This window comes from Petaurus breviceps, unplaced genomic scaffold, assembly GCF_028583685.1.
Source record: "Petaurus breviceps papuanus isolate PSGF00001 unplaced genomic scaffold, PetGlider_PUasm1.0 186, whole genome shotgun sequence".
Lineage (NCBI taxonomy): Eukaryota > Metazoa > Chordata > Mammalia > Diprotodontia > Petauridae > Petaurus > Petaurus breviceps.
In genome coordinates, this window is record NW_027185798.1 from 54,841,605 (window position 1) to 54,862,989 (window position 21,385).

At 34.7% G+C, this 21,385-nt stretch overlaps 1 long non-coding RNA gene across 1 annotated transcript in view; it reads left to right on the plus strand.

Annotated features, from left to right (window-relative positions):
- Positions 1-19,337, plus strand: part of LOC138162934 (uncharacterized) — a 79,412-nt gene extending 60,075 nt beyond the window's left edge. Inside the window, exon 4 of the long non-coding RNA XR_011168752.1 lies at positions 19,145-19,337. This is a non-coding gene — a long non-coding RNA (uncharacterized lncRNA). The remainder of the gene's footprint in view (positions 1-19,144) is intronic.
- The last annotated feature ends 2,048 nt before the right edge of the window (positions 19,338-21,385 follow it).

Here is a 21,385-nt window from a genome sequence, read left to right on the forward strand (position 1 = left end):
ATTTTGAATGATGTCATGTTTTGATCTTCTCTGTTCTGGGTTTGTTACTGAATAAAATGGAGAGCACCTATGCTGGTATTCTGAACCTTGGGAAGTTGCCTTTCTTTTGGCATTACATTACACTTGCCCAAGGTCTAAATCTTTCTTTTTATTCCCAGTACTCATAATGCCTGGCACATAGTAGATATTTAACAAATATTTATTCACTCACTCATTACTACTTCCTTACAAATATATTTTTCCCTTTTGAAACTAATACCTAAATATTTGCTGACTTGAACAGTTTTCTTTTTTATCAAAGCACATGCATATTTTCTTTTTTTAGGTTTTCCTAGGTTTCTTTTAATATCTCATATATGTTAATTTACCACACAGACTATAGGAAGCATTTTTTTCTATTTACTTATCTTTATTTATTACATTCATTTTTTAAAATTTGAGTTCCAAATCATCTTCTACCCTCCCACCCCTCCTCCATCCACTGAGAAGGCAAGCAGTGTGATATAGTTATAGATGTTAAATCTTGCAAAACATATTTTAACATTGAACATGTTACATAAAAACAAGAAAAATAAAGAAGTGAAAAACATATGCTTCAATTTGCACTCAGAGTTCATCAGTTCTCTTTTTGGAGGTAGATATAGCATTTTTCATCATGGGTCTTTTGGAATTGTCTTGGATCATTCGTTTTGATCAGAGTAGCTAAATCTTTTATAGTTGATCATCATTACAATATTACTGTCGCTGTATAGAATGTCCTCCTGGTTCTACTCACTTCTCTTTGTATTGATTCTTTTAAGTGTTCTTAGGTTTTACTGAAACCATCTTGCTAATTATTTCTTCTTTTTTTTCCTTAATAGTATTTTTTTTCTGGTTGCACATAAAGATAGTTTTCAACATTCATTTTTTGTATGATTTTGAGTTCCAAATTTTTCTCCCTTCCCTCCACCCTCCCCAAGACAGCAAGCAATCTGATATACATTATACATATACAATCATGTTAAGTGTATTTCCACATTTATCATGTTGTGAAAGAAGAATCAGAACAAAAGGGGGAAACCATGAGAAAGAAAAAAAACAACTAATAAACAAAAAAGTGAAAGTACTCTGTATGTGGACTCCATAGTTCTTTTTCTGGATATAGTTTACATTTTCCATCATGAGTCTTAGGAATTCTTTTGCTGAAAAAAGCTAAGTCTATCATAGTTAATCATTGCACAATGTTACTGTTACTGTGTACAATGTTCTACTGGTTGTGCTCACTTCACTCAGTTATCAGTTTATGTAAATCTCTCCAGGTTTTTCTGAAATCTGCCTGCTTATCATTTCTCATAGAACAATAATGTTCCATACATTCATATACCACAACTTGTTCAGCCATTCTCCAACTGATGGGCATCCCCTCAATTTCCAATTCTTTGCCACCACAAAAGACCTGCTATAAATATTTTTGTACATGTGGATCCTTTTCCCTTTTTTATATCTTTGGGAGACAAACCTAGTTGTTTGGGACTCAAAAAAATTTTTTTAAATCATAAATTGATAAATTAATAGAAAAATGTTACTATAATCTGAGTGGTGTTGTAGATCAAAGGTATGCACAGTTTTTATAGCCCTTTGGGTATCATTTCAAATTGCTCTCCAGAATAATTGGATCAGTTCATAACCACACCAACAATGTATTAGTGTTCCAGTTTTTCCCACATCTCTCAATTTATCATTTTCATTTTTTGCCATATTAGCCAAGCTGAAAGGTGGGAGGTGGTGCCTCAGAGTTGTTTTAATTTGCATTTCTCAAATTAGCAATGATTTAGAGCATTTTTTTCATATCACTATAGATAGCTTTAATTTCTTCCTCTGAATACTGCCTGTTCATATCCTTTGACGATTTATCAATTGGAGAATGATTTGTATTCTTATAAATTGTATGCAGTTCTCTATATATTTTAGAAATGAGACCTTTATAAGGAACATTGGTTGTAAAAAATTTGTCCCAGATTCCTGCTTTCCTTTTAATATTGGTTGCATTGATTTTGTTTGTGCAAAAGCTTTTTCATGTACTCTAATCAAAATGATCTGTTCTGCATTTATGATATTCTCACTTGCTTGGTCATAAATTCTTCCCTTCTCCATAGATCTGACTATTCCTTATTATCCTAATTTGCTTATAGTATCATCCTTTATATCTAAATTTTATACCCACTTTGATTTTATCTTGGTATACAATGTAAGATGTTGGTTTATGACTAATTTCTGCCATACTATTTCCAGTTTTCTCAGTAGTTTTCGTTAAATAATGAGTTCTTATCCCAGAAACTGGGGCTTGGGGGTTTATCACACAGTAGACGACTATAGTATGACTATTTTGTCATGTTTACCTAACTTGTTCCAATGTTCCATCACTCAATTTCTTTGCAAGTGCCAAGCAGTTTTGATGATTGCTGCTTTATAACACATTTAACATCTGGTATGGCTAGGCCACCTTCCCTTGCATTTCTTTACATTAATTTTCTTAATATTCTTCTTTTTTTTAATTAAGCTCTCAGTTCTTTTTTATTTTTTGCTTTTTAGAGGTTGGGGTGATAAGTGATTTGCCCAAGGTCCCATGGCTAGTTTTTGTGTTAAGTGCCCGAGGCCGGATTTGAATTCAGGTCCTCCTGATTCCAGGGCTGGTGCTCTATTCACTGCACCACCTAGCTACCCTTCCCTTAATAGTCTTGATCTTTTGTTCTGCCAGATGAATTTTGTTGTTGTTTTTTCTAGCTCTATCAAATAATTTTTTGGTAGTTTGATTGGTACAGCACCCAGTAAGTAATTTAATTTAGGCAAAATTGTCAATTTTATTATATTAGCTTAGCCTACCGATGAGCAACTGATATTTTCCAATCATTTACATCTGACTTCATTTGTGTGAAAAGGTTTTATAATTGTGTTCATATAATTCCTGGGTTTGCTTTGGCAGGTAGATTCCCAAATATTTTATAATATTTACAGTAACTTTAAATGCAATTTCTCTTTCTCTCTTTTGCTGTTGGGCTTTGTTAGTAATATACAGTAATGCCAATGATTTATGTGGGTTTATTTTATATCCTGCAATTTTTCCAAATTTGTTTATTATTTCAAGTAGTTTTTTTTACCTGGTTCTCTAGGATTCTCTAAGTATATAATCATATCATCTGCAAAGAGTGAAACTTTGTGTAATGGTAATGGGAATTTGAAGATCTTCCTTGCCCCTTGCATTTGCAATCAAGCAGGTACATAGCACCTTGTTTCAAGTTCATAATTGTGTCAAGTATTAATATCCAGAACTTGTGAACCCACAGTGGGAGGAAGTTGCTGATGTAACAGGAAGGGGTGGAAGAGGGAGGATCTAATACCATATATAAAGAAAAGCCCAAGCTAGAGAGCCAGTCAGAACTGCCAGGAATGAGAATTGCTGAGAGAGAGACAGACAGACAGAGACAGACAGACAGAGATAGAGAGAGAACTTCTGAGAACCAAATTGAGAACTTCTGAGAGCCAGCCAGAGCTGCTAAGAATTTCTGAGAGCCAGCCAGAATTGCCAGCAACAAGAACTGATAAATGATGAGAGAGCAGAATGGAGAAAGGAGTTCTTGTGGTGGAGAAGGAGAAAACTTGTGGTATCCTGGCACTTTATGTTTGTCTGTTCTGTCTGTGTTGATGTTTGTTTGTGATATTTTCTACAGAAGCCCTGAAATAGGATTTTCTGGTTGTCTATATACAGAAGTCTTGGAGGAGGGTTTTTTTGGACTTTACTGATGATTTGTATTAACCTCTTGGATCTTGTTTGTTGGTATTGTTGATTTCTATACTGATGATTTTTGTTCAGTTCTCAGACCTTGTTGGAGGGTCTGTGTTGATTTCATTGGCAGATAGTGAATTGATGTTGGTGCTGGCAATGTGAATGAATGGTGCTTTGGCTGTTAAGCTTTGTCTTCCCAGAAACAGGAAGTATGAAGGATTTGAGGTGGACTGGACATTGTGAGCTTCAGTATGGAATGGGAACTAGGTAAGGAACTGGATGAGGAGCTGGACAAGATGCTGGACAAGTTGTTGAGAGCTATCTGCCTTTGAATCCAGGTGACAGTTGGATAGATTTGGGCAGGAGCTGGGACCATGGAAAAGGAACCATGGAATCTGAGAGCCAACCTTGAGTCAAGATGAAAAGATCTCTTCTTGTGTACCTGATATTGACTGAGAAGATTATGATTTACTGTGATCTAGAGGTGGAGAACTTTGACCTTTGTATTTTGTGTCCATTAAGGAGGCATTGAATTAAGGACTTATTAAATGATTGAGGTACTAAATGATTGTACTTTGTTTAAAACTATGTGGCCACTTTGGTGAAAACTATGTGGCCATTTTAGTGATGTTATTTCATATCATTGTGAATGCTGTACTTTGATTTCTGTGAATGTTTTGCCTTAGTTTGTTACTGAATGAATAGAGATTTCACTATACTATGTAATCAGAATCTTGAAGCTGTTCACAGCAGTATTCCTCTGGAAAGCTGCTCGTGCTTGGCTTTACACTTTGTTTCTTCTTTGCCTATTCTAATTCCTTCAGTATTTTTTTCTTACTAAAGCTAACATTTCTAGTACAATATTGAGTAATAGCAGTGTTACTTCTCACCTCCAGTGTTATTGGAAATGCTTCTAGCTTGTCCCCATTACATATAATACTTACTGATGGTTTTAGATAGATGCTATCTATCATTTTAAGGAAGATTCCATTTATTCCTATGCTCTTTAGTCTTTTTAATGGGAACGGGTATTGTATTTTGTCAAAAGCTTTTTCTGCATCTATTAAGATAATCATATGGTTTCTGTCAGTTTTGTTATTGATATGGCAATTATGCTGATAGTTTTCCTAGTATTTCCTAATATTGAACCCCTACATTCCTGGCATAAATCCTGTCTGGTCATAATGTATTATCTTTGTGATAAGTTGTTGTAATATCTTTGCTAATGTTTTATTTAAAATTTTTGCATCTATATTCCTTAGGGAGATTGGTCTATAATTTTATTTCTCTGTTTTGATTCTTCCCAATTTAGGTATCAATATCATATCTGTATCATAAAAAGAATTTGGTAGGATTCCTTCTTCACCTATTTTCCCAAATAGTTTATATAGTATTAGAATTAAATGTTCTTTAAATGTTTGATAGAATTCACTTGTAAATTCATCTATCCCTGGAGACTTTTTCCTAGGGAGTTCATTGATGAGCATTCAATTTTCTTTTTCTGATATGGGGTTATTTAAGTATTTTATTTCCTTTTCTGTTAATCTGAGCAATATATATTTTTGAAAATATTCATCCATTTCACAAGATTGTCAAATTTATTGGCATACAGTTTGGCAAAAAGCATATTGTTTTAATTTCTTCTTTGTTGGTGGTGAATTTACCTTTTTCATTTTTGATGTAGGTAATTTAATGTTCTGTCTTTCTATAAAATCAAATTAAATGTTTATTTTATTTTTTTCATAAAATCCATCCTTAGTTTTATTTATTAGTTTGAAATTTTTTTTATTTTCCATTTTATTAATCTCTCCTTTGATTTTCAGAATTTGTAATTTGGTATTTAATTGGAGATTTTAAATTTATTCTTTTTCTAGCTTTTTTTATTTGCACTCCTAATTCATTGAACTCCATTTTTTTTTCTGTTTTAGTCATGTAAGCATTTAGCTATATAAAATTTCCATGAAAAACTGCTTTGGATATATCCCATAAGTTTTTGTATATTGTTTCATTATTGTCATTTTCTTTGAGGAAATTATTGATTGTTCACATAATTTGTTGTTTGACCCCCTTATGCTTTAGGATTAGATTGTTTGGTTTCTAATTTGTCTTTAGCCTATCTTTCCATGACCCTTCATTATACATACTTTTTATTGCATCATTATTTGAAAAGGATGTCTTTTTTACTTCAAATTTCTATCCTCCCATGTTGGATTGTAAAGTTTTTATGCCCTAATACATGGCCAATTTTTGTATAGGTGCTATGTACCACTGAGAAAGAGCTATATTCCTTTCTATCCCCATTCAGTTTTGTCAGAGATTTATTGTATCTAATTTTTACTAAATCCTATTCACCCCCTTAATTTCTTTCTTATTTTGTTGTTTGATTTTTCTTGTTCTGAGAAGGGGAGGTTGAGGTCCCCCATTAGTATAGTTTTGCTGTCTCTTTCTTCCAGTAACTCCCTTCACTTCTCCTCTAAGAATCTGAATGTTATACTATTTGATGCATATGTTTATTATTGATATTACTCTATTGTCTATGGTACCTTTTAGCAAGGTGTAGTTTCCTTCCTTATCTCTTTTAATTAGATATATTTTTGCTTTTGCTTTGTCTGACACCAAGGTTGCTAACCTTGCTTTTTTTTTTCTTTTTGGAGGGGGGAAGGCAGAGTAGTTGCAGTTAAGTGACTTGCCCGAGGTCACACAGCTAGTGTGTGTATGTGTGTGTGTGTGTGTGTGTGTATTAAGTGTCTGGGGTCAGATTTGAACTCAGGGCCTCCTGACTCCAGGGCCTGTGCTCTATTCACTATGCCACCTAGCTGCCCCAAACTTGCTTTTTTTACTTCACCTTTACTCCATGTGTACCTCTCTACTTCAGATGTGTTTCTTATAAACAACATATTATAAGATTGTGGTTTTTAATCCACCCTACTCTCTGCTTCCATTTCATGGGAGAGTTCATCCCATTCACACTCATAGTTATGATTACTAATTGTGTGTTTCCCTATAACACATCCCCCTCCCCCATTTATAATCTTTTCTCTCCTTTCACCCTGTCTCTCCTCACTAGTATTTTTCTCCTGACCTGCACCTCTCTCAATCTACCCTCCCTTCTATCAGTTGCTCCCCCACCAACTTTTCTTTCCCCTCCTACTTCCCTATAGGGTAAGATAAATTTCTATACCCAACTACTGTGTGTGTATGTTATTCACTCTTTGAGTGAAATCCAATTTTTAATGGGTCTTTTTTGCCTCTTCATGTGATATAATTTACCTTATTCTGCCTCCCTCTTTCCTCTTCTCCCAGTACAATCCCTTTTTCCTTACCCCTAATTTTTTTTTTATTTCATCACATCAAAGTAAACTTATACCCACATGCTCTGTTTATGTATACTTCCTCTAACTGCCCTAATAGAGACATATTTCTCAAGAGTTACCAGTATCACCTTCCCTTGCAGGGATGTAAACAATTTAATATTACTGAGTAACATTTTTTCTTTCTTGTTAACCTTTTTATGATTCCCTTAAAGTCTTGAGTCTTGTATTTGAAGATTAAATTTTCTGTTCAGCTCTGGTCTTTTCAGCAGGAAAGTTTGAAAGTTCTCTATTCCCTTGAATATCCATCTTTTCCCCTGAAAGATGATTCTCTGTTTTTCTGGGTAGTTGATTCTTGGTTATAATCCAAGCTCCCTTGTATTCTAGTATATCATATTCCAAGCCCTCTGATCCTTTAATAGAAGCTGCTGAGTCCTGTTTAATCCTGACTGTGGCTCCTTGATATTTAAATTGTTTCTTTCTTCCTTTTTGTAGTATATTCTCATTCACCTGGTAATTCTGGAATTTCAATATTCCTTGAACTTTTCTTTTTGCTATCTCTTTCAGGAGTGGATTCTTTCAATTACTATTTTACCTTCTGGGTCTAGGATATCACCTCACTTTTCCTTGATAATTTCTTGAAAGATGCTGTCCAGGCTCTTTTTGTTTAAATCAGGGCCTTCACATATTCCAGTAAATCTTAAATTATGTCTCCTCAATCAATGTTCCATTTTCAGTGTTTTTCCAGCCAGGTACTTGTAGTAGCAACCACTCCAGCACAGGGTAGGCTGCTAGCACAGGTTCCTTGTGCTTTTCTAAAGGACCTGCTTTTGACCTGCTTTTCTAAAGGAAAGACATCTTTAAAGGTGTTAATGATCTCATTTTAATTAATAGATAGATAAGTACAGGTACATAGAACGAAGTGAATATCCTTGAGAGAAATCAGTAGACAAGGCTCCAGCTGACTAAACACCAGACCAGGGAACAACAACATCTGGGTTTAGGAAAGCCAGGGGGCTCCTTATAAATGGCCACCCAGAGTCTTGTCTGGCCAAATTACAAAGAAACATTCTTCCCATGAGTGAGCCCCAAAGTAAAATACCAACCTCCCAGTATATATATAGTGCTTTGTTTTGTTTTGTTTTTTGCTTTTTGGAGGGCAATTGGAGTTAAGTGACTTGCCCAAGATCACACGGCTAGTTTTTGTGTTGTGTCTGAGGCCGGATTTGAACTCAGGTCCTCCTGACTCCAGGGCCAGAGCTCTATTCACTGTGCCACCTAGCCACCCCTATATAGTTTTCACTAATAGATTCAGAGCCAGCAGACATAACAGTTCATGTGATTCAATGCCTAATTCGTTCAGTACCAAAAGATGTGAAAGCCTTTCTGCAAGCAAGCCTCCCTGTAAGCAAGCTTCCCCCTAAGCAAGCTTATATTTGAAATTGCTCCAAGGCAATATAAATCTTCCTGAATATATATAGTTTTCACCTGATGGGCTCTATGGGATTCAGGATATGTCACAGTTGTGAACTGGGCTGGAGCTCAAAGCAGCAAGACATCTGTGAATGAAATACCTGTGTACCTTTAGACATGGGACCATGGCCCCTGTTCCAAGGGGAAAATGGGACACATGTGATCACATAGGCCTATTAATGGACTGGGAAGATCATATATTCCATTAATCTTGCAGTACTATACTTTTTCTTCTACTTTTTCATTCTTTTGATTTTGTTTGACTAATTCTTGAGTCATAGAGTTGTTGTCTTTCATTTGCCCAATTCTAACTTTTAAGGAATTATTTTCTTCAGTTAGCTTTTGTATCTCCTTTTCCATTTGGCCAATTTTGCTTTTAAAGGAGTTGTTTTCTTCGGGGAATTTTTCCCCCCAATTTGGCCAATGCTTTTGCCTCCTGCTATCTAGTCTGGGTAAAGAATATGACAGAACTTCTAAAAAAATTTTTTGAATGTGACCCAAGCTATTGGCACCACTCTTCCAATCTAATTCTTTTGTGACTTTTTTTGTTACTACCAGGATTTCCTTACTCTTTTCTCAGTGTCAAATCTAAGCCAGTTTGGGGGTTTTGCAACAATATTCTTTTGGTTTTAAATGGATGAAATAATGAAACATCACAATCTCTAGAGAATTATAATTTTTTTATGACTAGAAAGGTAATCATTGGAATAAAAATATTGAGGCATGTTATCCATTGATGCACACAAGAAGTGGCATAAAACATATCATCTAGGAAACAGACAAGCAGAAATGGAGGGTGAGGTTGATCATTTATCACAATGGAGGCATAATAGATGGACCATTCAAGTTCCACACTGCTACCCAGAGAATGTTAAAAATAGAGAACATCTTTGATTCTTTGTATAGATCATCCATTAACATTGCATCTGAAGATATGGATAAATATTTCACAGGATCAAATGGCATGGATAGATCACAATCTGAACAATCAGAAGTACCAAATTAATGATATCCTGGATTCATTGAAATATAGTATTTATATTTGAATAAGTATTTCCAATAAAATTCATAAATCATAGAGAAGATATCAGAAAATCACAAAATTTTAAAATGTATCAGCCCAGGGACCAGATTGATATCTCTGTCTTTGTTTTTGTCTCTCTGTGTCTATGTCTGTGTCTGTCTCTCTCTCTGTCTCTTTCTCTCTCACCCTCTTAAATCTATGCTGGGTTTCTCAGGATTATTAGTGTTTGAGCCCAATACTCCATGCAGTTAATTATGTCCTAATTAACATGCAGAGGCAGAGGTGGTCACCATTGTTTCTTACGTGTTATATAGGACATTATTTTTCTGTTTTGTACCTGAGCTCTGGAGCTGTGGAGAAAATTGACCAGAAACAGATCACCCTGGCACTTCCTCACAGATACTGGCAAGACAACCAAGTCAACAGCCATTCTGCCATGAAGAGGTTGGTGTTTCCCAGAGTTAGCATGCCTTAGAGGAGGTCCCTGTATTTGGAAACTAGGGGATCTGGCTTCAAATGACAGCTCTATTGCTTATGACCTTTGGAATCCTGAGAAAGCTATCTCAGTTCTCTAAGATTTAGTGTCTTCATATGTAAGATAAAAGTTAAACAAAAAACCCACTAAAGTTCCTCCCATTCCATATAGATTACAACTAACCAATCACCAACTATCATCACAAAATTATTTTATTCCTTTATACTATCATATTTTGATTCTTACTATTCACAGTTGCATATAAAACATGCTTCTTAGATTTGGGTATCAATTGAACAATTGATACAAACCATTATGTTTTAATGTTTATAGATTTCTTATTTTGTAACCCAATAGAAGAATCCATAAGTCCAAAAAAGAGTTCAGATCTTTTTCCACTTTGTTATGCTGTCCATCCACATTTTAAAACGAGTGCCACATTAATATTGTTTAATGTACATAATTTGAAATAAAACTAGTTAACTCCTAATTTTTCCCAAAGTACTTCATTAGTAAAGGATCACCTTTTGCTAAGTAAGCATGCATGTGAGGTTGTATAAAGTGGTGAAATGGGAGATAGGTTGGGCTGGTGGTAGAGGGGTGATGTCATTATTTCGGTATTAGATAGTCCAAATAGCCAGTTATGCCTTAAAATAATACTAAATGCGGAGAGGAAGAGAAAGAGAGAGAGAGAGAGACAGAGAGAGAGAGAGAGAGAGAGATAGAGAGAGAGAGAGAGAGAGAGAGAGAGAGAGAGAGAGAGAGAGAGAGGAGTTGAATGCTGGCAAAGAGGAAGTGAAGGTTGGAAGATGGAACAGTAAGAACCAGAGACTAGATAATAGAGGCTACAGAGAACTAAAGGTAGAGAAGTGGCAGCAGTAAAGAATATGAGGAACTAGAAGGAAGCTAGACAAATAAGAGGTATCCCAGAGATGCTATAAACTTTGATATTTCATTTTCTTTTCTTGAAAGTACCTGATGAGATTATTACCTTTTCCCCAGACCAAATCCCCTAACCTTGGAAACACAAACAACAAAAAAGTGACAGTATAAAAGAAAAATAACAAAAGATGAGGGAAAAGCTCTAGAAATCTTCAAAAGGAAATAAACACAGAAAACCCATCAGAGCAGCTGAAGAAAGGAGTTGGTAAAAGAAAAAATAATAATAAATGATTATTTTGGTTCTGAATCTATGATTTCATTAATATATAGAGCTCCTAAAGGGGAAACTCCACCCACTGATATGGATTGGAATACTTTCTCGTAATTACAGAGAGTTTTCTGGGATATTGAGAGGTGAATTGGTTTGTTTGTGGTCAACTGGCTAGTAAGAATCAAAGGTAGAATTTGAACTCAGGTCTCCACCACCAACCTTCCATCCATTATCTCAATAAGGAAATTATATGGATTTAACAATATAAAGAGAAGTCTTTAGAACAAGAAAATAATAAAGTAGAGAATAGAATGGGTATGAGAACTACTAGAGGAGTTAAAAAGTATAATAATAGAAATAAAAGATAAGTGAAGGGGTAAAATTGGAGCTCTTTATGAAAATTTCAGAAGAAGGATTAGTGATTGAGGGAAAAAAAGCAACTAGAAAATATTTGCAAAGGAGTCATTAACCTAAAGATGAGAATAGAGGAGAAAGGACTTTAAAAAGTTCAATGATTCATCCAAAATATTATAGTCAAGTTAAGAGACAACACAATTAGAAGAACATATGAAGTATCTACAAATCAAAGCAAAAGATTTAAAAGACTGAGTTTGACAAACAATGCAACAATTATTGCATTGCAAGAATAATTCCTCCCAAAAAACAAAATGGAATTAAAAGCCAGAGCCAAATGAATTATTCAATTAATAAGCATCTATAACATATTTATTTAGACATTACATATATATTTAGAACCTTGGGACAGGAAGACAAAATTAAATCATTTTCCCCCCACAGGGAATATACATTTTATAAGGTGAAAAAATATATCTATATATGAACTTCAAGTTTTAAGCTCACTCTCCCAGTCTTAACTTGAACTGGTAGTTTATGTCCCAAGAGTCAAACTACTTCTTTCCATGGGTCCAGCTCTTGGCTGAATGTACCCAAATGTCACCTGGATTCACAGGCAGGCAGCTCTCAGCTCCTTGTCCAGTTCCTCATCCATCTTACATTCCATATTGAAGCTCACAGTGTCTAGTCCACCTAAGTCCTTTGCTGTTTCTGTTTCTGGGGAGACAAAACTTAAGAGAGCCAAAATAAAATTCACACACTGCTGGCACCATCATCAATTTACTATCTGCCTCTGAGATCAACACAGATCCACAAACAAGGTCTGAGAACTCAACACAAATCATCAGTATAGTTCCAGGACCTCTGAAACCTTCCTCCAAGACTTCTGTAAACAGACAACAAGAAAATTGTCTTTCAGGGCTTCCAGTAAAGTCCCAGGGTCTCTGTACAAAGTATTGCAAACACAAATCAACACAAACAGAACAGGCAAACAGAGTGCCAGACACCAGGAGTGTTCCCTTCGCTGTTCTGCTCCCTCCCAGCTTGTGCTTCTGCTTTTATATAGTCATTAGCTCCTCCTTATTTGGCCCACCTTTTACATCCTTCCTGTTCCTATCTTTGGCAAGTCCCTCCTACTGTGGGTTTCACAAGTTCTGTTTCTTAACAAAGACTTGATATAATCACAGGCAAGGCTCAAATGAAACAAAGTTCTAAGTACTTGTTTGCTTGCTATTACACCCCCTTTTTAATGCAATTGGGGTTAAGTAACTTGCTCAAGGTTACACGGCCAGTTATTTCTGGGTGTGGTGCTAAGTATCTGAGCCTGGATTTGATCCCCAGGTCATCCCGACATGGGAGCCGGTGCTCTTACTAGCTGAGCCACCTGGCCGCCCCTGATATTACACCTTTTAACTATAACCACAATGTCCTTTATCACCTTGGTCCCTGGGAAGAGAGGCCTCAAAGTTAAAGTAGTTGATGGGGGAGTTGCTCCTTATTTTCAAGAAATGAAATCAGAACTTCTGGATCATTTCACTGCTGAGTTGAGTCAATCAGATTATTCTATGAGATTGGCTTTTTGCTAACATCTGCTGTGGCTATCAGCACATTCCTCTTTGGACTCCCATGCTTGGAACTCTAGTGAATCTTCTAACCTTTTGATGCTCACAAAGTTGTAGTTTAGTCCTTTCTGTCTCTAATACTTAAAAGCCACTTAAGATTAAGACAAAATAAAACAGAGAAAGAAAGATATGTGTTTACAGTTATGTTGTGGCTGAGAGGGGAGATGAGGCAAATAGCAGCAGGCAGTTGGCCACTACTGCTACATTTTCTCTGCACTCAGAGTACTACACTGCTGCTTCTTCCTCCTCACTCAAAAATAGCCAGGGAAAAACATTATTCTTCTCATTCATACATTTGTATGCCTATTCCATTTTGGCTCAGTAGCCAATTAAAAGTATCAACATAAAGAACAGGAAGTAATCAAAGGATATCTATACCTGCTTTGAATCAGAAGGAAAGGCATCTTTCTATCACATATTTTCAGGAGCAGTCTCATTAAGAATCTATGTGAATGCAGATAATGTATACACTCTTGAAATTGGGTTCTCATTAGCCCAGTTCCCCATTACACATCTGAGTAAATTCAAAATGCATACAAGATAACATGGCAGTTTAGAAGAGGCATTGGTCAGAGTGTGTGTTTGGGGTGTGTGTTTGTGTGTGTGTGTGTGTGTGTGTGTGGTGTAATCAATAAAAACCTGATTTTAAGACCTTGACGCTAGGGATTCTAAGTTCCTTTATTTCTCTAAGTCTCAGTTTCCTCGTTAATAAAATGGAAATAATGATGCCTACCCCAATGAGTTGTGAAAGTGAAGTGGCTATATATGTATATATATGAATATATGTATAGATAAGCACATATAATCTATGATATATAGTAAGTATCAGCACATATACTATATATAATATATAGTAAATATCTACATATATAATATATAACCTATAATGTATATGTACATTCATATGTAGGTATGTGTATATGTAACCTTCACTTTTAAAACATCTATTTCCTAACTTTTTAAATTCTCCATTTTTTCTTTATAGCATTTGTCCTAGATCATGAACAATGAAAATAAATGGAAATAAAGCTCAAAAATAATAGATTTTTCCACCTGGAAGCAGTTCTGATAAAAATTATGGCAAGGAAGGAATATGTTGAACATTAGGTATTTGGATTATCTGTGGATTTTAGTTATCTAACTTCTCTATCCCCTCTTACTACAAATATTTAAGTTGTTTGTGCCTTGAAATTTTATGAGAACATTTGCTAACTTACTTAACTAAATGTTAGAATGAAAAATAGGATTTTATAGAAAATCTGCTGCTATCTAAGTATGACAGTTTCTGTCCCAACCAAGAAAGACATAGAAATCCTGACAAGCTTGAACTAAGCAGAAATTAATCCTTTATGCTTTTTGGCAAAACTAAAATTTTAATTCAGATATAGATAATTATAAGCTTTTCATAATTTTGCTGACCTCTATAGTCTATAGCCTCTTACAAGTATTACAATTCAAACTTAAAATAAAGCTTGGAAGTGCAGAGATTTCTGCATTTTATTTTTTTAATTAATTTATTTGTTTCCTTTTAGTTTACAGGATTCAATTCCACAATTCCTTGAATTTCACATTTTGTCCCCACTCCCTCCCCTCCCCCCATGGTGGCATATAGTCAAGTACAGGATCTGTAAATACTTTCACATTATACATTAGTCAGGTTATAAAGAAAGATTGTATCAGCTGGAATGAAAAATGGTAAAGAGGACATGAAACCAAATTAGAGAAGAAAAAAGATCAGGTATTTTGCTTCCACCTGGATATAAACTCAATTCTTTCTAGTTCTTTCTCTGGATGCACATATTTCTCTCCATCATGAGTCTTTAGGGATTGACTTATATCACTGCATTGCTGAGAGGAGTCCAGTCTATCAAAGCTGGTCATCACACATACGTTGTATCTGTAATTGTGTACAAATTTCTCCTGGTTCTACTCTTCTCACTCAGCATCAGTTTGTATAAGCCTCTCCAGGTAAATGTGAAGACCGTCTGCTCCTCGTTTCTTATAGCAGAATAGTATTCCATAACATGCATATAACACAACTTGTTCAGCCATTCCCCAATTGATGGGCACCCCCTTAATTTCCAATTTTTGCCACCACAAAAAGAGCTGCTATAAACATTTTTGTACATATGGATCTTTCTCCCACTTCTTTGATCTCTTTGCAATATAACCCTAGGAATGGTATTGCTGGATCAAAGGGTATGAAAGTATTTATAGCCCTTTGGGCATAATTCCAGATTGCTCTCCAGAAAGGCTGGATCAGTTCACAATTCCACCAGCAATGCATTAGTGTTCCAATTTGCCCACATCCTTTCTAGCATTTATCGTTTTCCTGTTTTTTCCTCTTAGCCAATCTGACTGGTGAGATGTGGTACCTTTTGATTTGCATTTCTTAATAAATAGTGATTGAGAGCATTTCTTCATGTGCTTATAGATATCTTTAATTTCTTTCTCTGAAAACTGCCTGTTCATATCCTTTGACCATTTATCAATTGGGGAATGACTTGTATTCTTATAAAATTATTCAATTCTCTGTATATTTTAGAAATGAGTCCTTTGTCAGAGACATAGGTTGTAAAGACTTTCCCAATTTCCCACCTCCCTCTTAATCTTGGTTACATTGGCTTTGTTTGTACAGAAGCTTTTCAATTTCATGTAGTCAAAATTATCCATTCTACATTTTATAATGTTCTCTAATTTTTGTTTAGTCATAAAGTCTTTCCCTCTCCACAAGTCTGATAGGTAAACTATTCCTTGTTTTAGGAGACTGCTTACAGTATCAACCTTTATACTTAGATCATGCACCCATTTAGACTTGATTTTGGTATATGGTGTTAGATAATGGTCTATGCCCAGTTTCTGCCATACTATATTCCAGTTTTCCCAGCAGTTTTTGTCAAATAGTGAGTTCTTATCCCCAAAACCTGCGTTTGGGGGTTTATCAAACAATAGATTACTATAGTCTTGACTTCTGAATCTCATGTGCCTAATCTATTCTATTGATCCACTCCTCTATTCCTCAGCCAGTACCAAGTAGTTTTGATGATTGCTGCTTTATAATACAGATTGAAATCTGGTATAGCTAGTCCACCTTCCCTAGCATTTCTTTTCATTAATTCCCTTGATATTCTGGACTGTTTATTCTTCCAAATGAATTTTGTTACTATTTTTTCTAGCTCTATAAAGCATTTTTTTGGTAAATTAAATGGTATGGCACTAAATATGTAATTTAATTTAGGTAAAATTATCATTTTTATTATATTAGCTCAACCCAGCCACGAGCAATTGATATTTTTCCAATTAGTTATATCTGACTTTATTTGTGTGAAAAGTGTTTTGTAGTTGTGGTCATATAGGTCCTGGGTTTTTTTTGGCAGATAGATTCATAATTTTGCCGACCTCTGTAGTCTATTGCCTCTACAAGTACTACAATTCAAACTTAAAATAAAGTTTGGAAGTGCATAGATTTCTAGCATTTTAAAAAATGGAATGAAACAAATATATTTTAGGAATACTTGTAAATGAATTTTAGAATTCAAAAGTTTCATAAATATTATATTATCCATGCTGCAAAATCTAAATATGCTCCTAAAATCTTTGGGAAAATACATTCTATAAATGCTAAACCAAAAAGCATTGAGTTCTTATTTATCCTTTCATTCCCAGAGCCTAGCATAATACCTTGCACATATATGGCCCATAATGTTTGCTAAATAGAGGTATACTATAATCAGTTACTCTGACAAGGCATATAATTAATGAACATATAGCAAGACTACTTTGCAAAGTCATACTCCGAGGCCTCATTGGGGTTTAGAGGTTCCTTAAGTGCTTGACAGTAGCTCAATGGAAGGTAAATTTGACTAAGCTAGAAACAAATATAATTTAGTCTGTACTATAGACTGATTATACTGTTTAAAGATTAACCTCATCAAATATGGAGAGATTCATCACAAGTAACTTGGCTATTTGGCAGTGAAATCTTTGACCATGACAACCCATGAAACAAAGAAAAATGACCCTAAGTTCACTTCCAAAATAAAAATGATGGACTTGTGGGAAAAGGGGTGACTGGTAAGGAGTGATGTGGAAAGTATGCTAAGAAGCACAGTTTTTATAAATATTAACTTATCTAACAATACTCTGTATGAGTTCTTTGTATAATGGGTCAATTAGGTGACATTTTTGGAAGAATTGAATAATAATAATAGTATTTAGAGCTTATATAGTGTTTTAAGGTTTTCAAAGCCCTTTATTGATATTATCTCAGTTTAACTTCACAACAATATTGTGAGGTAGGAGCTATTATCTCTACTTTACAGATGAGGAAACTATGACAGAGAGGTTAAACAAATTGCTCGGAATCACACAGCTATAAAATTTCTAAGGCAGGATTTGAACTTGTGTCCTTGAATCCAAGTCTGGTTTCAAGGCTAGAATACATAAAAAGTCACATCTAAATAAAAGCAAGGCTGACAGGATCTCCTAGGATAGACAAAGGGAAGAATTGGTAGAGTTAGTCATTTAACTTTACTATCCTCATTTTTCTTAACTGATAGATGTGGCTAGATGGCTTCTGAGGTCCTTTCAGGCAATAAACAAACAAATAAATCTATTATCTGGTGACTCAGTGGCTGAGTAAATAACAACAGAAGACTTGTAGATCATTCAGAAGCTTTATGAGACCCACCTAAGCCATATTATCCCCCCTGAAATCATAGTTAAGAATGCTATGCAGGCAAAAGATAATAGAAAATAGAACGCATTTATCAGAACCTATGTTCAGAAGAAGGTTTACTCAAAATTGCATTTTATAGTTGCCTCATTAACACGTCCTTGACCGTAAAAAGAGAAAAAAGGTTTTTTAAATCACAGACTCCCTGCTCCCTTATCACAACTCAGCTGATCCCTTGAGCCCCGACTCCAGCTCAGAGACTCCCCTGTGACTCCCACCCCAGTTCAGAGATCACATGTGACTCTCCTACCTCAAAGACCCCCTACTACTCCTCCAGCTGAGAAACCTTCTTTCTCTGACCCCGTTAACCACTCTCATCTCAGATCAGGTTTCCAAATAAATGTGTGGGACAACAACAAAAAATGCTGAAAAAATGCAGGGAAACCTGAGTTATATTCCAGTTTCAGAAATTTATTAGTTGTGAGATCTTAAGCAAGTACCTCCATTTGATCTGTAAAGAGGAAAATAACAATAGTACCTACCTCACAGGGTTGTTGTGAGGATCAAATAATATAATGATTGTGAAATGCTTCACACAGTGATTAATATATAGTAAGTGCTATATAAATGTTGACATTTCTTTAATTAAATACAATTATTTCATACCTGGTTACTCTATACTAAATTTTAGATGAGATTAGTATAAAATATGAAAGGTAATAAGATTGAGGATTTCTACGTAGGAGAATTTGGAAATGCATTTGACTGAATTTATACCATCTGACAAGTTTTGTTTCATTTTTAAAATATATAATATTGTATTTGCTGTTGCATTTCTAAATTCTGTTGTGAAATCTGGAAAACCATTGTATCAGAAATGTTGTTAAAAAGATAACTTCTATTTTTATCTGGGTACTGTTAGAGAATGAATTGAGTTTTCAAAGGAATGTGATAAAAATAGGTATTTGAAAACAAATATTTAATGGGGTATATTTTGTTTTAAAATAATAATATTAGGTTTACTATAATAAAGTATGAGTTTTCATTTGAAAATTTTTGGCTTTCACTAAAAATTATGAAAATGTTTAGGGTGGTTTAAATACGAGTCAATTATCAGGTATTTGCTGTATGTCTGAAACCTTAGGATGAGATTAGTTTTAATTTATAAGGAAATATAACTGTTAGGGAAACATGAGAAATTAATAGTTTTCAAAGCCCATGTTGTGATTAGTGAAATTTTGCTATTTGAGGTGAAAACTCTTAGGACTATTATTTAGTATTGTTTTGATTACAGGTATGACTGAATTGTCATGAAGTCAATGGTAGAAAATGACATGTGGTGCAGTCTTAGAACTGTTACAGGTACATGTCTATCCCTGGGAGAATTTGAGGGGATAATCGTGGCATGGCTTAAGGTAGGATCCTCGACTCAATTTCCTCACTCTCCTATTTTCTTTCTGAAAAATAAATTTCCCTGGTTAGTCCTCAGCCTGGCTTTTGATACCCTGTAGCTATATGATTAGCTATCAGATATGACTCATGGCTGGAATCAAACATAGCCAAGAGAGTTTTTTCCCTGTCATGGTATATGTCAGATCAGTCTATGTTTTTGAGGGGACAAGTTTTGACATTGTTGTAACTGTGTCCATCCTTTTCTTTTCATAGCAGATTTCTATAATTAGGGCAGGTGAGCAGTAGTAGTTTTTTAAGTACAATACTAAATCTACAAATTAATAGATTGATATTAGAACATCTCTTGAGTTACTTTGATAGTATGCAAGTATGAAAAATCTTATAATTTTCGTTTGGATTTGTGGTCAAATTATAAATAGGGATGATATCTTCCAAAAGGTGTATGTGGGACAAAGTCAGAAGACAAAGTCAAAGAAGACAAAGAAAAGTTTAGACAAAGTCAGAAGACAAAGATGTGATGCAAAAAAATTTGTAATGAAATGGAATGGCAAATTTTGAGACACTATTAAATTTTTTTCTCTATGAACTATATACATATGTGTTATGACTGGCTTCCAAACATATTTAGCATGAAAATTCAGGTTTGATTATGTTTTAATAATAAGTTCTAAAAATTGGATTAAGGATTTTTTCTATAAAATTGTGTTAATAATTATAAAGAATGTGAAATTCCTTCCCCATTTTTAAAGTATCTGTCTGAAAATTTTAAAAGAAGAGTTCATTTTACAGTTAGACACTTATTAATGTTTTTAGATTCTTACATCAGGCTCATGATATAGTTAAAGATAGAAACAACAAGTGGTATATAAAAACTGAAATTCTCTGAAGTTTTGGGTTTGAAAAGCTAAATTTAATTTTACTCAGTTCTCTATATAGTTGAGGAATGACACCTTTATCAAAGATACTTGCTGTAAGAAGTTCCCCAGTTTTCTGCTTTCCTTCTAATTTTGGTTACATTGGTTCTATTTGTACAAAAGTTTTTAATTTAATGAAATCAAAATTATCCATTTTACTTTTTGTAATGCTCTCTATTTTTTTCTAAATTCTTCCCTTATCCATAGATCTGACAGGTAAACTATTTCATGCTCTCCTAATTTGCTTATAATATCAACCTTTATGTCTAAATCCCATGCCCATTTTGACCTTATCTTGGCATATGGTATGAGATGTTGGCCTTTACCTAGTTTCTGCCATACTGTTCTCCAGTTTTCCTAGCAATTTTTGTCAAATAATTAGTTTTTGTCCCCAAATTTGGATCTTTGGGTTTATCAAACACTAAATTACTACGATGTATTATATACCTAATTTTATTCCATAATCCACCACTCTATTTCTTCATGATGATGATGATGATGATGATGATTTTGGGTTTTTTGGAGGGAAGAAAGCAGGACAATTGGGGTTGTGACTTGCCCAAGGTCACATGGCTAGTAAATGTTAAGTGTCTGAGGCCAGATTTGAACTCAGGTCCTCCTGACTCCAGGGCCAGTGCTCTATTCACTGTGCCACCTAGCCAACCCTACAAGATTATTTTGATGGTTAATGTTTTATAATACAGTGTGAGTTCTGGTATAGCTAGGCCACTTTCCTTCATATTTTTTTCACTGATTCACTTGATATCCTTGACCTTTTGTTCTTCCAGATGAATTTTGTTATAATTTTTTCTAGCTCTATAAAATGATTTTTTGGTGGTTTGATTGGTATAACAGATAAGAGAGATCTTGGTTTTTTGGCTTTCAGCTTTGAGGGAGAAGACAAGCAGTTCCAGATTCTCATCAGCATATGGTCTCTGAAATGGGAGGAAGACTCTGGGAAGAAGTTAAGATGTAGAACAGTAGACAACTTGATCATGTTCCTATCCTCAGTTTACCTTTCAGAGAATTTTTCCAAGGCTCAGATCTGAGATTCTCTAACCTGCTTGAGTTGAAATGCTATTCCCTCTGTGTATTATCTAGTATATTCTCATATATGTAGCTTCTCTGATTTCTGTTTGCTATAGACATAGATAAATGGGTTTATTTGCCACGTGTGGTCTTTGTGTAAATAGCAAATAGTGAGAAGG